Here is a 17,435-nt window from a genome sequence, read left to right on the forward strand (position 1 = left end):
GGCTGCATATTGCACCAGCTGCAGTTTTTCAGATTGTCTTCAAGGGCAGCCCCATGCAGAGTACAGCACAGTGATCTAGCCTCAAAGCTACTGAAGCATGGATCAGCATGGCTGGATCAGGTCCCTACAAGCAGACAGACAGCTTCCTAATTAGATATAAGTAGAAAAAATAGCACTGCACTGACTAATATCTAAGCATGTTTATTAAAATAACACAGGAGAAAGCAGCTCTGACTCTGTCAGTGCAATCCTAAAAAGAGTTACAAGCTCATAGACCCTTCAAAGGACTTAGAATAACTTAGTTTAGAATTACACTGTATATTTCCTACATGTTAAGCATTTGCTTTCAATATTTTAATTAAAGTAATTTATAAAATATTTGACATTTATAAACAAGCAGACGTCCAATTTAGACCTCTCAACCAATTAAAGATATTTTATCAAAGATTTCAGGTTTTCACGGCTGGCATCATCATTAGGGTTTGTAGAATCTTTTGGGCTCAAGTGCCGTGTTCTACTGGAGAAAGTTTTCCTTCCAGACGTTTCCCTACAGACTACAAATTGCAGAAGGTCACAGAACAACCAGCACATTCCAGAGAACAATCGGCACAATCAACAGCCATCTTCCTTATCTTCACACCCCTTCCAACCCTCCCAGCAATCAACACAGAACAATGGTCACATTCTACAGCCAGTTTCCTTATCACCACCATTCCAGGAAGCCCCACCAAACAATGGGCACATCCACAAACCAATTGCCCTCTCACCACACCCCCTTCAGCCTAGAAATAGCAGCTCTCCAGCAGCCCTGGCCTCACTCAATGCACAGCAGCCAAGAAGGTCTGAGCGCCTGCTCCGGCTGCAACGCCACTGAGGATGTTCTCCACATCTGAGAACGAAACATCTGGAAGGAAAACTTTCTCCAGTAGAACACGGCACTTGAGCCCGAAAGATTCTACAAACCCTAATAAAGATATTTTATTAGTTGAGCTAGTTAAAAATATTAATTAGTACACTTAATTTAAATCTGCTTACACACTCCAAATGTCAATTAAAAGGATGTTGTTTTTAGAATGTTACAGAAAAAAGGAAAATTTATTGTTAGTGTAAAATAATATCGTAATCACTATTATTAATAGCTAAAAGAAAATGCCATAAACCATGGGAATTAGGAAATACATGTAGGGGACCCGCAAGAATTTGGGGAGGGGCTTTCCCCTTCTCCCACTATTTCCTCTTTGCCTTCCCTGGAAGCTCCCATTTCCTTTCCACTTTTCTTGCTTCCTTTTCCTCAATACTCATTGGGTAAAAGGACAAGTCCTCTTGTGGATCAAAAATTGACTAATTAATAGGAAACAGAGGGAGAGTATAAACGGGCAATTTTCTCAGTGGAGGGTGGTAAGCAGTGGGGTGCCGCAGGGCTCAGTACTGGGTCTGATGCTTTTTTACTTGTTCATTAATGATTTGGAGTTGGGAATAAGCAGCGAAGTTTGTGGTCGACATTAAGTTGTTCCCTTGTACATAAAACAGGGAGGACCAGGGATCTATCAAGGATGGGCAAGTGGGTGTCAACGTGGCAAAGGAGGTTCAACATGGCCAAGTGCAAATTGATGCACATTGGAGCAAAGAATCCTAACTGTAAATACACTTTGATGGGATCTGAACTGGCGGAGACTGACCAAGAATGAGATCTTGGAGTCATGGCAGATAACTCACTGAAAAGGATGAGACTGCAATAAGAAAGGTCAATGCTTTGCTGGGGATTATTAGGAAGGGAACTGAAAACAAATCAGCCAGTATCATAATGCCCCTGTATAAATTGATGGTGCGGCCTCATTTGGAATACTGTGTACAATTCTGGTCACCACACCTCAAAAAATATATTATAGCATTGGGAAAAGTGCAGAAAAGGGCAACTAGAATGATTCAAGGGTTGGAACACTTTCCCTATGAAGAATGGTTAAAGCTCTTGGGGTCTTTAGCTTGGAGAAACATTGACTGAGGGGTTACCTGATAGAGATTACAAGATTATGCATGGGATAGAGAAGGCAGAGAAAGAAGTCCTTTTTTCCCTTTCTCACAATACAAGAACTCGTGGGCAGTCAATGAAATGCTGAGCAGTCAGGTTAGAAGGGACAGAAGGAAGTTCTTCTTCACCCAAAGAGTGATGGAATTCACTGCCACAGGAGGTAGTGGCAGCCACAAGCATAGACGACTTCAAGAGGGGATTAGATAAATACAGGGCTTTTTTTACGCAGGAACTCACAGGAACACGGTTCTGGCTGGCTTGGTGTCAGGGGGTGTGGCCTAATGTGCAAATAAGTTCCTGCTGGACTTTTTCTACAAAAAGCCCCATGTGAAACATTGGTGCTGTCAGAGGGTGTGGCCTAATATGCAAATGAGTTCCTGCTGGGCTTTTTCTACCCCAAAAGCCCTGGATAAACATATGGAGCAGAGGTCTATCATTGGCTATTAGCCACAAAGTATAAATGGAACTGTCTGTCTGGGGCAGTAATGCTCTGTATTCTTGGTGGTTGGGGGGGACAACAGTAGGAGGGCTTCTAGAGTCCTGGCCCCACTGATGGACCTCCTGATGGTACCTGGTTTTTGGCCACTATGTAACAGAGTGTTGGACTGGATGGGCCATTGGCCTGATCCAACATGGCTTCTTGTATGTTCTCATGTTCTTTTCTTCCAACCCCCAGTTAAGCTACCTTTTTTGCTGTCTGTCTTCAGCTTTCTCTCCTTCCCTTCCTCTGGCAATCTCTCCCTGAGAAAACTGTGGCCCAGTTGTACAGCGCTGGAGGCTGGACTGGACCAACTTGCACATAGGGGAACATGCAAACACTTGAGGGGGGAGGAAAACTAATTTCTCCCTGCATCTCTCTCTCCAGACTATTTCCTCTTGACAGTCCCAATATCCTGACCTTTCTCTGCTTCCTTCTCTCCTTCCCAGCAGCCAACCAAATTATCTTTTATCTTTATCAGATATATTATTTATTTATTTCATTTATACCCTGCTTTTCCACACTAAGCAGCTTACAACGTTCTCCTTTTCTCCATTTTATCCTCACAATAAGCCTGTGAGGTAGATTAGGTTCAAAATGTGTAACTGACCCAACATAACCTTGTTAGCTTCCACAGCAGACATTCTAACCTGGGTCTCTGAGATCCTAGTCACACATTTTGACATATTACTGTTTTATTGCTTTCTCATACTCATGCTACCCAGATCAAAAGTTTGCTCAAGTTGTTAATTTTACCATTTTGTCATTGGATCTTCAATTTGTACCATTTTGCAGTCTAAACCATTGCCTACCACCTATATGTAGCTCTGCTCACTGCACCTGATTCCTCGTCTGAACATATATATGAACATATGAAGCTGCCTTATACTGAATCAGACCCTTGGTCCATCAAAGTCAGTATTGTCTTCTCAGACTGGCAGCGGCTCTCCAGGGTCTCAAGCTGAGGTTTTTCACACCATTTTGCCTGGACCCTTTTTTGGAGATGCCGGGGATTGAACCTGGGACCTTCTGCTTACCAAGCAGATACTCTACCACTGAGCCACCGTCCCTCCCCCCTGATGACGTGTGCTTGGAGCACATGAAAGCTGAATAAAACTTTGTTGGTCTTAAAGTTACACTTGACTCCTACTTTATTCTACTACTTCAGACCAACACGGCTGCCCGCTTGGCTCTATTACAGAACATTGGCTTTTTGTGGTGTGGTTGCTGTTGAACAGTAGCAAGCAGCTAGTTCTGAGTGAGTAACGCAAGTCACATGAAAGCAAGTTACCTGGTGGTTGATGGAGAGGGCTCTCACAGCAGCTGCCCTTTCAAAGACAACCTCTGCCAGAGCTATGGCTGACCCAAGGCCATGCTAGCAGGTGCAAGTGGAGGAGTGGGAAATCAAACCCGGTTCTCCCAGATAAGAGTCCGCGCACTTCACCACTACACCAAACTGGCTCTCCGAATGAATATAATGCAGGTGCTAACGTATCATTCATTACAGAGTACCCAGTTTGGGTCCACCCTGTGCCCTAGCAGTCATTCTTGAGTTTCAGGTTCTCTTCCATTCCCATTCATGCAATGCCTGATTTAGACTGCAACTGCGGCACACATGGACTACCGGCACTTAGTCTCCCGATAGTCTCCCGGCACTATCTTCCTGACACAGTCTGGGTGGTATTACTGGGGAGAGTAGATGTGGGTTTCCTCATTGGGGCAAATAGTGCATCCCTGGGACTGTCTCAGTCAGAAAGATGTCAGGGAGCCTGAAGTCGTCACCAAAAGACCCTATTCCTCACGACTTCCTACCTCACTTTCAAAGAAAAGGGGACATGAATAGGGACCTGTGAAACGGAATCCAGTTTTCAGGCAGAAATGAATGGGAGTAAGTGATCCTTCAAGGATTCTGGTCTCAAGCCACATAAGGAACCTTGAATAGGGAATGGAAAGGAATATGCAAAGCGGTACCCCAGTATGACTTTCCTTCACATATCTAGCGGACAAAGTGGGGTGTAACTTCTGAAAACTCATAGTTACAAATGTTGTCATTTAAGGTGCTGCTAGACTTTTATTTAACAAATTAGTGGCCAACAGAGATACCAAAACAGGCACTACATGCTGAGGAACTGAGGAGTACCCACAACCCATGTGTGTCTGTCACACAGAACTCAGAATGGGGACCCTGGACCCAACCTTTGCATTATTTAATGTGTGAGTTGGCAGAGTAGCTAGTATCTAAAACGGACTGGAAGCAAAGTTAATTTGCTACCAAGAGAGGAATAGAGTAACTTATGAACTGGTGTGACTTAGAACTGATTCTAAGATAGATTTTCCTCTAGATTTCTATCAATCACTAGTCTTTCAAACTGACTGCCTCCTAAATTGAGCATATTTCCTGAACGTACCGTATCTCTAGTTCTATTTCTACTCTTTCCCTTACGTCTTTAATCAGTAAAGTTTCTCCTTTCTTTTCTTTTCTGTTTGCTTGGAAGGAGGAGGTGAGGATGTTGACAATATATGAGAGAGTTCCCTTGAGTTTAGATCCTGCCTCTGAAAGCCGCCCATGACAGGCATTGCACACAGTCACATTAAACCTTAGGAACTGCCTCTTTTTCAGCTTGTGTTGTGCTTCACACAAAGAGAGTTCATCTCTGGCATAAAACAGCTCTCTAGGCAAAGAATGAGAAACATCAGTTCTTTATATTTAGGTTGCCATTATGGCTAATATAAACTAATGGAAAGGGTCGCGTACCTTCATTGATGGAGGTACAGAAGCTAGGGCAGGGGTGGCCAAACTTGCTTAACATAAGAGTCACAAAGAATACACATCAGATGTTTGAGAACCATAAGATGTGAACATCAGATGTTTGAGAAAAGGAAGGAAGGAAGGAAGGAAGGAAGGAAGGAAGGAAGGAAGGAAGGAAGGAAGGAAGGAAGGAAGGAAGGAAGGAAGGAAGGAAGGAAGGAAGGAAGGCAAATAGATGGAGGAGGGAGAAGTCAAAAGAAAGCAACTTTAACTTTAAATGCATTCTCCAAGCCGCAATACAATATGTGTGAAAGAGCCATATGGGGCTCCTGAGCCACAGTTTGGCCACCCCTGGACTAGAGTATTAGATTAGGAGGTATGGATTCAAACTTCCCTCTTGCTATAAAACTTACTGAGAGATCTTGGGCAAATCTTTTCTCTCAGCCTAATGGATCCTGCAGCATTTTTATGGGAATAAAATGGCTGGACTTTCTGAAGGAATGGTAGGATAAAAGTGCTCAAAAATAAATAATATGATCAAACATAACTAGCACTATTTTTAAAAATGGCAAGGCCTGCTTTCTGTTCATCTGGTTCCCTCTGGAAGATTCAGGTAGTGTCCTAGAAAGCAATGAAAAGCCAGAACTACGAACACATGCTTGAAGGGGAGGAGCACTTGTTAATAAGACTTCATGCGACAGTCACAGTGAATGCCATGCAGCACAACAAGGGCACAATATCCACTTCATGCAGAATATCAACATAAAAGAGTGCCCCCCCCCCTGCCCACACCAAAGAATGGTATTTTTTGAATAGCCCTCCCTCCTTCACCAAGAATGAGAAATTCACAGTCTTACCTCCTGATGAACAGAATGAATAATGTAGAGGCTCAACACTGGCCAATACTGCAAAATTTAAAAAAAAAAATAAAAAGTGAATCACTCCTCATTTATTCATTTTCAAAACCCTTCCTCTGACAACTACTGAGTGGAAATGGATGGACACACTGGAAATCCTTGCTCACACAGGCAATCCTTTTGCATTAATGGCTGGTGCAGAAGGAATGAAATGGCATGTGTGGGATTCAGGGGGTGCTCTCCCCTCCACATCCCCCTCCAAATCCCCCCAGCACTTACTTATTAAATATCTTAAGAAGGACAAGGCAGATTTGTTCTAGACACCCTTTTATACTGTTGTATGAGCCCAAGTACCAGCCCCTGCCCTCCTCCCCAGCCATTCTTCACTCAAGGCATTTTGGCTAACCTTTCTCCAGAAAGCATTGTTTGGCAAACTTGACTAAAGACATAATTGTCATTTGACATGACTGGATATAATTAGAAATATTTGATGTCCTACCGACTATGTGAGAAAATGCCCTATAAATAATTTCACAAGGGTCTTAAAGGAGAGAATCTGGGCTATTCAAGAAAGCCAAAGCATGGCATTAGGCCTCTTGAGTGCTATTGCTGGGGTTGTCATTGCTGAATGACCTCCCACACATTGCTTTGATATCTTATTGCTTTTTTTTTCTTGCAAGGAAATGGGGTTGATACCGTTTCCTATTCTGAATAGCTTATTAGGAAATAATTGCAAAAACAATTATAAAATGACACATTATTATTGTCAGTTCAGTGTAGAAGTGATGTATAGCAGTGGCAATCAGACATGAACCAATCACTACGTTTGTTCCGTTTAGTACTTAATGATTTGAATGCTTCCGGAATAGGTTTGCAGTGCCCCAGGAAGTTTTCGAGTGTCCATGCACGTAAACACCGCCGAACCAAACAGACCAGCACCCGCTAATATTGCCAATGACTCCTTTGATTAACATTGACTGGTCAAAGTTTTTTAAAAAACAATAGTTTCCCAGTTACTAAAGGAGTAAAACAGGGCTGTGTTCTTGCCCCTTATCTCTTCAATCTGTTTCTTAATGACTTGAACCAACATATGTCCATTGTGAATGGCCCCCCTCCCTTCTTAGAACAATTAGCAGTGTCCTTACTGCTATATGCTGACGACACCGTTATTCTTTCAGGTACCAGAATTGGCCTCCAAAAATACTTGAAAGCCTTTCACCAATACTGCAGATTGAATTCACTGGTAATTAATTATGAAAAATCAAAAATCCTGTTGTTTTTTTCAAAGAGCTGGCACCTATTTAAATGGTGCTTTGGTACAGAAGGAATCAAACAAGTGAAGGCTTACAAGTATCTGGGAATTACTTTTAACAACAATCTTAGATGGCCAACGCATCGTAATAGATCTGTACGTTTAGTAAAATGTTCTCTGGCTCAAATTAAAAAGTTCTATTTCTTAGGAGATAACCAGTTCATTCCAGCAACTCTGAAAATTTACAATGCCAAAATCCTTCCTCAGTTGCTATATGGAATACCTTTGTGGATTGGAGCCTTTAGTCCCTGCGTGGAGAATGTGCAATCATCATTCTGCCGTCAGATTTTAGGTGCTTGCAAATGTGCCCCCTACTCGTCCATTTGTGCAGAGCTAGGTTTACACCTTCTAGAAACCAGAACCTGGATTATGGCTTTTAAGTTCTGGTTAAAAATTCATTTCAGAATGGATTCAGGAAGTTTATGAAAGACAGGCATAGCATTAGTTGGCTCTCTACATTTACCCATAAACTACAAAAACTTCGAATTGAGGTGGACACTCTTTTCTTATGTGACGAACTATATATTTTAAGAACAATCCAACTAAGTCTTATGGATCACGAATACCAAAAAGTGTCCCCTCACATTCCCCTGTATGCTCTGCAGTCAATCTAGGTATACTCCAAAGATATGGGAAGATACCCCATTATTTTTTTACTTTAGATTCCCCATTCCATTGTCAGACTTTTACTCTGGCATGTTTAAATGCCTTCCCATCAACAGTTCTCTTTGGTAGGTTTAGACAGATACCTCTCCAAAATCTATTATGTCCATGTGAATTAGGAGTCCTTGATCCTATATCCCATATTATTATAGAATGTCCTTTCCTGGCCTCACAACGTAGACAATTTTTTAGCTAAATATCTCAAACACAATGTATTTACTAAAAGGAAAACTCTAGTCTACTTTTTAGAAGATGTTAATCCCCACATTACTATGAAGAAAAGTTAAAACGCTTGGGTCTCTTTAGCTTGGAGAAACATCGACTGCGGGGTGACATGATAGAGGTTTACAAGATGATGCATGGGATGGAGAAAGTAGAGAAAGAAGTGCTTTTCTCCCTTTCTCACAATGCAAGAACTCGTGGGCATTCAATGAAATTGCTGAGCAGTCAGGTTAAAACGGATAAAAGGAAGTACTTCTTCACCCAAAGGGTGATTAACATGTGGAATTCACTGCCACAGGAGGTAGTGGCGGCTACAAGCATAGCCAGCTTCAAGAGGGGATTGGATAAAAATATGGAGCAGAGGTCCATCAGTGGCTATTAGCTATATATATATATATATATATATATACACGTTTGTGTGTGTGTGTGTGTGTGTGTATGTGCGTATATGTATGTATGTGTGTGTGTGTATACACACACACATATATTGGCCACTGTGTGACACAGAGTGTTGGAGTGGATGGGCCATTGGCCTGATCCAACATGGCTTCTCTTATGTTCTTATGTTCTAAATTACTAATCAGCAATTATGACACATTTGTATAAAATCTACACCTGGAATTGCAGGGGATTGAACAATTCCATAAAAGTCAAAAAAATTTCAAACCTGATAACTAAAGAATGCCTCAAGATTTTATATCTACAAGAAACCCATCTAAAAAAACAAAATCAAAAAACCAATACCACAAGTTCTGAAAACTAAACTGTGGTCTGTGCAAAAACTTGAATTGAACTACAACATTAAACCTTACTGGTACCAATATTTTCAGATTCACCATATGCTAAACAACTCCAATATATTATTACAACTGAATAGACTTCTCACCTTATTTGAAACGTTGATCAAACCAGTAAACTAAATTCTAAGGGTGAAATAACCAGGCTATATCTAACACTAAATCAAAAAAACTGGACCCAATTGTCTTCCCAACAACATTGATTGCATAATGACTGCAAATTCATACTAACAGTCAGTGGTCTATGTCATCTTACTATTTTTCAACCAAATCTTCTTACATAAGACTTTTAAATTTTAAAATATAAGCTAGATGGTACATGACTCCTCTGAAACTTTTTTATTGTAAATATAGAAACAATGTTAATTGTTGGAAGGATTGTGGGAATATTGGTATGTTCTTACACTGCTGGTGTCCTAAGATTTATAAAATCTGGGAAACAGTAACTTCAACGATAAAAAAGAGTTGGGGTTGGAAAATACCTAACACTCCTGAATATACATTGTTCAATCACAGGTGAATAACGGCCCCTAACAAATATAAATCTGAAGAGGGCTGAATAACCTTGACCACCACAAAATTCCTGTTAGCACAACCAATAAAATCCCGACTATATCACAATGGTTTTAAAAAACATGGGATATTGCAGTGATGGACAAATTAGCAATGCAACTGATCATTGTTGAAACATCTTCTAAGAAAAATGACTTTATTGATAAATGGTTTATCTTTTTTGAATTTATATTGTCAAATTCTAGCAAACTATATGCTATACTGAAAAAATATGTAAATTTTGCATTTTATTGTAGTTTGTTAAACAATGCGTAAACAATGTTATTCAATACGAAAAGTTTTAGTCAATTGTATCTTAGCTTCATTATGTGTTTGATTTATATACTTTTTTGTATTATATAAAAGAGAAAAACATGCAATTGTTGATTTTGCAAAATAAAAATTTAAGTATTAAATTGCACAAAACCCTAAAGAGATAATATATGGACAATATGCTGTCAATATATTGACAAGAAAAGGCAATATATTTACACGAGAGAGGCCAAAATGAGGAAGTCAAGAATTACCTTCAAATGGTATATCGGCAGTGGTGTGAAGAAAGCAAATGCTAAAGGAAATGGATGAGAATCAGGTGTATGAAAATAAAGTAGAGCAACTACAAGTAAATGATTCAGTGACTTCATTTTATATAGGGAATTTAGAATGAACAATTTCTGAATTAAAATCTCTGAGTATATGACAATGCATGAATACTTTTCGGAACAGGCATGGGAGAAAGCTGAGGGTATACAAATACACAAAATGAGATAAACTTCTTCCAGAGTATGTTGTGTAAAAGGATTCCAGAATATATAGATTGTATTTAAATTCAGCTGTCATATTCAGCATAAATCCCCACTGGATTATCTGCAAGACTGACTGCATAGTCTGGCTGCCCTTAATACTCTGGCACAGCTCCATCAATCAGCCCAGCCAGGATTGTGGCCTGTCTACCAATGATGCTATTTCATAGAATCTCCTGTGAGGCCTGATGTATCCCTGAGAGTGCTGTGGCGATCCAAAATATAAGAAGAAGAAGAAGATGATATTGGATTTATATCCCGCCCTCCACTCCGAAGAGTCTCAGAGCGGCTCACAATCTCCTTTCCCTTCCTCCCCCACAACAGACACCCTGTGAGGTGGGTGGGGCTGGAGAGGGCTCTCACAGCAGCTGCCCTTTCAAGGACAACTCCTGCAATAACTATGACTAACCTGAGGCCATTCCTGCAGGTGCAAGTGGAGGAGTGGGGAATCAAACCTGGTTCTCCCAGATAAGAGTCCACACACTTCACCACTACACTAAGCTGGCTCTATATGGATATAAAAATCCATAAAAGATTTTGAATAAAATGGTGAGTTCCACATCAAGCTTCCAGACCAATGGAACATGATCAAGGGTAGGCAGTCTTACCAAAGTGCATTGAATAAAAAGTAGATAGAAAGTTCTGATGGGCTGGTTACAAGGTGTTCAGACATTCCAGATTAACCACCATACATATTGGGGTAAACTCAGTTGGGTTTCTCCTGAGGAAGAAAAAGATTTTCTGTCACAGAGAGATACCATAAAACTCCTGGTATCTCAAACCTTTTAAATTGCAGATACCGCTAACAAAATCAATGCTCTTCCCCTCCCCCAGTCAGAATACACAAATTGGGATTAACTAAAGGGCATTTTTTAATTATTATTTACAATTACTGCAGTAAGGACATAACCTGTTAGAATCCCATAGATCTTCTGCCATTGCATCCTTTGCCATGCATCACTATGTTATATATGTATGTCATGTATCACTATATGCTTCCATACGTTGTATGGGTGCCATGTGTGTTCAGAGTCTGCAGCATTATGATTTGCTCTCTCTTTCATCGTTCATCTGACCTCCTCCCCCCCTTCCTCTCTCCTCTCTCCCACTCTTCTTGGTGTCTGACTGTCTTTGAAACGTATCTCCTCCTTGAAGGCCAGGGCTGCAACATGAAAGCATTCCCATGTTAATTGCCACTCAACCCATGTTAATTACCACTTAAGTGTTAACCCCTTCTGCATGTACCATCTGGCCATGGTCTTCCCAATAACACCTTGCATGCCCTTTGTACTATACGTTGAGTTTAGCCTAGAGAAGAACTGTTTTTGACTTATTATACTGGAACACATGAAAGGTGGGGACAGAGTGGGTATTTTAGAGCCATTTATGAAGTTATGCTCATTCTTGACAAGGCCCCAGTAGGGGATGGTGCACACTTCTAACAAATCAGAAATAAAGCTTGCCTATCTTATTAGAGAAAAAGCCTGCCTGAGCGTTACCCGATAACCTTACATAACCTGGAAGTTGACTTCAGGCAAGGCAGGTGTCAGCCCACTGGCAACTTCCTTGCCTTATGCTAGGTGAGCACCTGGGCCCTGGAAGAAAGGCCAGCAATGCAACTAGAAGCCATCTTGCAAGAGCCCACCTTCCCCAGACAATGAAACCCACAGAAGAGTGAAGCCCTGTCAGAGCATGCCCTCATTCTCTACCCTGGGCCACAAAGCCCACAAGGGAATCCTGATGTACCTCTCCCACCCAAGTGCGTGTTCTCTGGTGCTCACCATATCTGCTTTACCTCTTTACCCCAATCTGCCCTCCATTCCTTAATGACCAACCTAGCTCCAAAATAGCATTCCACTGCACACAGGCAAAAGAAAAAAAGAAAAAAACCAAAACCTGACACCTGCCAAGCCAATCACAAGAGGTCATAAAAATTTCTACCCAGCCTCAACAATGGCAACTGGCACAGCCTACATGGCATATAGGATGGGAGGTTGGGCCAAGAACAATGCAAGAAGACACAGTGTGGAGGGAAGAGCCACTGTATATACCCTGCTGGCTCCTACTCCCCTTTGCAACCTGCCACGGGGACATTTGCATCCTGTCTCATTGCCTCCTCCATCCAGATGAGGAAAAGGCAGTCCCCACCTGCAGGTGCTGGTCTGCTCCACAGGTGGGGGAGCTGTGTTGCCCCCCCCCCCCAGTCAGAATAAAGAGGCAGACACACAAGCTGGGATTACCTGTGGTGCTCATTGTATCTGCTTTATCTCTTTCCACCAATCTGCCATCACCAGGGCCAGGCCTCTGCTCAGGACCCTGTGCTCACCAGGCAACCCAACCCAACCCAAAGCTGTTGCCATAGGTCCTCCAAAAAGATATCATTGCCCTTCTCAGACAGGTATAACCCATCCCAAGATATAGGTCCTCAAGTCTCACCCGTATCCTGGGGTGTGGCAGAAATCATCCCAATCTCCATCCATGGCTTTACATAGCTTCCCGTTTGCTTTCTTCTGAGCCCAAGTCATGCCAAAGGGTCCCCAGCCCCATGACATGCCCTTCATGGCAGGATGGCAGACCATACCATTAGCATGCCAAGCCAACAGTGTCTGATGAGCTCCAAGTCACCTTTGGCCTTCACTATGAGTGCTTTCCCTTTTACCAAGCCCAAATTGTTTACACCCAAGTGAATAAAACAGCACATGAGGCACAGGACATGTCCTCCCTTTGAACAACAACAGGAGGAGCCTCAGCCACTAGAGGCCCCGGTGTCCCAACCATTCCACCATGACCACCTGGCTAAGCCCCAGCTGTACCAGTGTGGCATCTCAAAGCCCAATGAGCTGCCTGAAAGACCATACTGGGGCCACAAACAAGCACTCTTCTTCTCCTGGCAGTGGGATGTGCCCACATGAACATATGAACATGAACATATGAACATGAAACTGCCTTATACTGAATCAGACCCTCGGTCCACCAAAGTCAGCAATGTCTACTCAGACTGGCAGCGGCTCTCCAGGGTCTTAAACTGAGGTTTTTCATGCCTATTTGCCTGGACCCTTTTATAGATGGAGATGCCAGGGATTGAACCTGAGACCTTCTGCTTACCAAGCAGATGCTCTACCACTGAGCCATCGTCCCTCCCACAAAGAAACAACAGGTAATACCAGCCCCCCACATCACAACACCAGTGGGCAAACATAGGAACTATAGCTCTGCGACCTCCACCACCCAAGCCGCTGGATGTCTGGCTTGGAGTAACCCATCACTGTAGTGGTGGAGGCAATGCTGATCCTGAAGGAGTGCATCCCAGAGCAGATATGGTCCAACCCCAATACTCCCAGTGCCTGCTTTGTGATTGTCCATAGTTGAAATTTGGTCAGTGGACTAGCACTGCCATACACAAATAAGGTGCCCTTCGCAGTGCCCCACATGGCCAGGTATTCAAGGAGGACAGGTACTAGGTAGAGGTCCCCATCTGCACAGGACCTGACAGGGACCTCAACTCCCTTCCAAGTCTGATCTATCTTAAACTTATGTATATTGTTTTTAATGTTTATGTGGTTTAATCTGTTGTTGTTAGCTGCCCTGCACGCGTCAGGTGAGGGCGGGATATAAATTTGATAAAATAAAATAAACCTCTGCACTCAGATGCACAGGCCTTCCCCCACAAAGCAAATGACCTGCACTTGGAAGGCCCTGCCTGACCTGTTCACTCGTGAGCTCCCTACCAGCTTGCTAACCCTGAGTGCTCCAGAAAACACAATGAGCATCACTGCGTGGAACAGTCCAGCTCTGTATGGCAATGCACACCCAGATGGCCAGGCCGAGTGCAACCCCTTCAAGACAGCAGGGGATATAGGTGCCCTCATGACCACTCACACCCCCATCTCCCAAGACCAGCCCTCCAGCATCTTCCAAATGCAGAAGTCACCCATAGCCTCCAAAAGCCTCTTGGCCTGGCTCTTAAGTGCCAAGGCCACCAGGCTCCTTTGATTAATTGTACCCCCATCCATTTACCCTGCAGCTCTATGCAGTATTAGATTAAATAGGCAACCACGCTCAGCCAGACCCCACCACCTAACTGCCTACTTGCCTGGGTGTATGCCATCCTGGTGCTAGGCACCTGATCTGTTCTATGATCCAATCAGCCACAGCCCTCCAAGCTGCCACAATTCCGGTGGCATCTTGGTTGGGTAGAGGGCGGCCTCTGGGGTCAACTGCTGGAACCTCTTCATCTGTTTGTGAGCGTGACGGCAATCCCACTGTTGACCCCAGGAACATGGCAGGCCTTGAACAGGATGTTAGCCCACTGACACCACAATAGGAATGCCCTTACCAGCTCCCCAAGGCCAGGACCCACCCACAGCTGCCACTGGAGTGCTCTTACCCCCACCCCCTGCTGAGGTCTGCCTAGGCTGTTGCTTGTACGATGATCCCTCAGGATCAGGCACCCTGTCCCAAGGCTGCTGGTCCTCCAGCTGCTCAGAACTGTCACCACCATCAGCTCCCTTGCCTTCCAGAACAGACAAATGGGTATCTAACAACCTCTTACATGCCTAGTTTGGTACACCACAATGGCCACTTTAGCAGGGGTTGGAGGTCCCCACTTGCCCTGCTCCAGGGCATCCAGCTGGTCCAAAATCATCTTCAGAGCTGGGTCCTCAGCCTCATTGCCAGACAAGAGCACTGGCCCCACCAGTCCAGGGACTGTTTTGGCTGCAAGCCGCTTGTCCTGGAGCCCCCCTTGGCTCCTCCGTGGCACCATGCCCTAGACAACCTTGCTGGAGAACCCTCACCCTGGCCCCACAACCATCCTGGGTTGCTGGCAGCACTTCCCTAGCACTGGGAGATCAAGAGAACTGGTAGAATTGCCTTATCTCTGCCAAACAATGCTGGGAAAGGAGGGGGGGGACAAAAGAGGGGATGTTCCAATACTAGGCTCCCACAGGAGGGATGCGACTGTCTCACCAGCCCCTGACTCATGGAAAGACAAAAAGGGGAAGATTAAAAATGCCTTCCAATGCCAGCAACCAAAGGAGGGGTGGGAAAGCCCATGTGGAGAGGGGCAGATAAGCCCAAAGAGCCCTATGGCCTCAGTGGCTGCTAGCCCACCCCCAACCAAGGGCCCCAGCCATTGCCATCTGCAAGTGGTAGGGTGGGTCTGGACTCCCAACCTGGTTGCATCCTGCATCACCTGGGACCCAGTGAGGAAACTCCATGGTGACCCAGAAGGCCATTGCACCCTATTGCAAAGCAGCAGCTGATGCCATGCCCTATAAGTCCAGGCTGCTGGCCACCACTTTGCCCCTTGGCACTGGCAAGAGAGCCTGCACAGCACCGACCACAATGCTATGTGAATGTGGAAGCTGCCAGGCTGCTCTGCAGTGCAGATCACACCTAGCAGTCTCAACCCCAGCTGTTGTTCCACCTGCTCCAATGGCTTCTGGTTTGCTTTGTGGTACAGGCTGCCTCAGCTCGCCCCAGCCTTGGAACTGCAGACTCTCACTACTTCAGCCTACTGCACTCTCCGACCACCTCAGTGCTTGCCTAACCGGCTAAGCACAAGGCAAGAGGAGGAAGTGGGGAAGGAGGCACCACTGTATGTACCCTGCTGGCTCTTCCTCCCCTTTGCAACTTGATACTGGGACACTTCAACCAGGTGAGGCAAAGGCGGCCCCCACCTACAGGTGCCAGTTGGCTTTGTGAGTGGGGGATCCATGTTCTCAAAGAGGTAATGTTAATGTTAGTTGAAGGCCTTCAAGAGATTAGCTCCAATGCACATGGGGGACTTAAGCTTCTATATGGAATTTCCTCTAAATCTAAAAACTTACAGTATGGGAGAAGCTCACCATTCCCATCATTATCAAATCATTGTTGAAAGGCCTCTTTTTTCCTTGGGAGAATGAAGCTCCAATGCACATGGGGGACTTAAGCTTCTATATGGAATTTCTTCTAAATCTAAAAACTTACAGTATGGGAGAAGCTCACCATTCCCATCATTATCAAATCATTGTTGAAAGGCCTTTTTTTTCCTTGGGGGAATGAAGTGTTCCAGCATCTCTTTTTCCAGAAAAAATGCCCTGATTGTTGATCAATCCTTTTCACACTTTTGATCAATCTTTTTCACATAAACAGTCAGATAAAATTGTATGAATGCGTCATCCAGCTTTGCAGTCATAATCCACAGCCGAACAAAATCGCTTTACTTGACTCATACAACTGGCTTCATGTTTCCTGCAAATTATACCTGCAGTATAAATACAATGCCATTGCGTGTTGGTGCTAGTAAGAAAAAGTGACAAGTCTTAACTGAAAATGCATTTACTTCCAGAATCCAAACTTTGAGTATTGAGAAACATGGGCACTTAGAACTGTGTTTTACAACTACAAGGTGGAAAGGCAGCTGGGAGCATTGGCCCTCTTGGTGAATAATTCCTAAAATGATTAGTTGGCAATAGTGTACCAAAGAAAGGCAGCCCTAGAGAAACCTCTTTAATGGTCAGGTGAGCCATAAAAACAATGAGCTTTTCCCCACACAGCTTACCGCGGAGCGAAGTCCCTCCTCACCGCGCAGCGTCTGCTCGGATTTCCCACCGACTGCTCCGCGGAAGCAGGAAGTGCCGGGCCTTTTGCATCGCAAATGTAAATCTCTAAAACCCAGTTTACGTTAGCGACGCAAAAGCTGCAGATCTTCCTGCTTCTGCGGAGCAGTTGGTGGGAAATCCGAGCAGACGCTGCGCAGTGAGGAGGGACTTCGCTCCGCGGTAAGCTGTGTGGGAAAAAGCTGAATGTGTCACTGAGCAGAGACTTGGGATGGTTGCTTGCCACCAGATGCCTCAAAGGGCTGAATGGAGTGGCACTCACGGATCATTGGGGCTGTTCTGCATAGGGATGGGCATGACCTGGGAAAATGCAATCCAGTTTGTGGTTTGTAGCACGCCTGGTTCATAGACCATGAACTGTCACAAACTTT

The 17,435-nt window shown here is 44.0% G+C and overlaps 1 protein-coding gene across 1 annotated transcript in view; it reads right to left on the bottom strand.

Moving 5' to 3' along the window:
* The window catches only part of LOC132581918 (myosin-1B-like), a 42,963-nt gene extending 36,816 nt beyond the window's left edge, over window positions 1–6,147 (bottom strand). Inside the window, exon 1 of the mRNA XM_060253386.1 lies at window positions 6,114–6,147. The gene's annotated coding sequence lies outside the window, so the exon portion shown is untranslated. The remainder of the gene's footprint in view (window positions 1–6,113) is intronic.
* Window positions 6,148–17,435: the final 11,288 nt, after the last annotated feature.

Source organism: Heteronotia binoei, chromosome 13 (genome assembly GCF_032191835.1).
Source record: "Heteronotia binoei isolate CCM8104 ecotype False Entrance Well chromosome 13, APGP_CSIRO_Hbin_v1, whole genome shotgun sequence".
Lineage (NCBI taxonomy): Eukaryota > Metazoa > Chordata > Lepidosauria > Squamata > Gekkonidae > Heteronotia > Heteronotia binoei.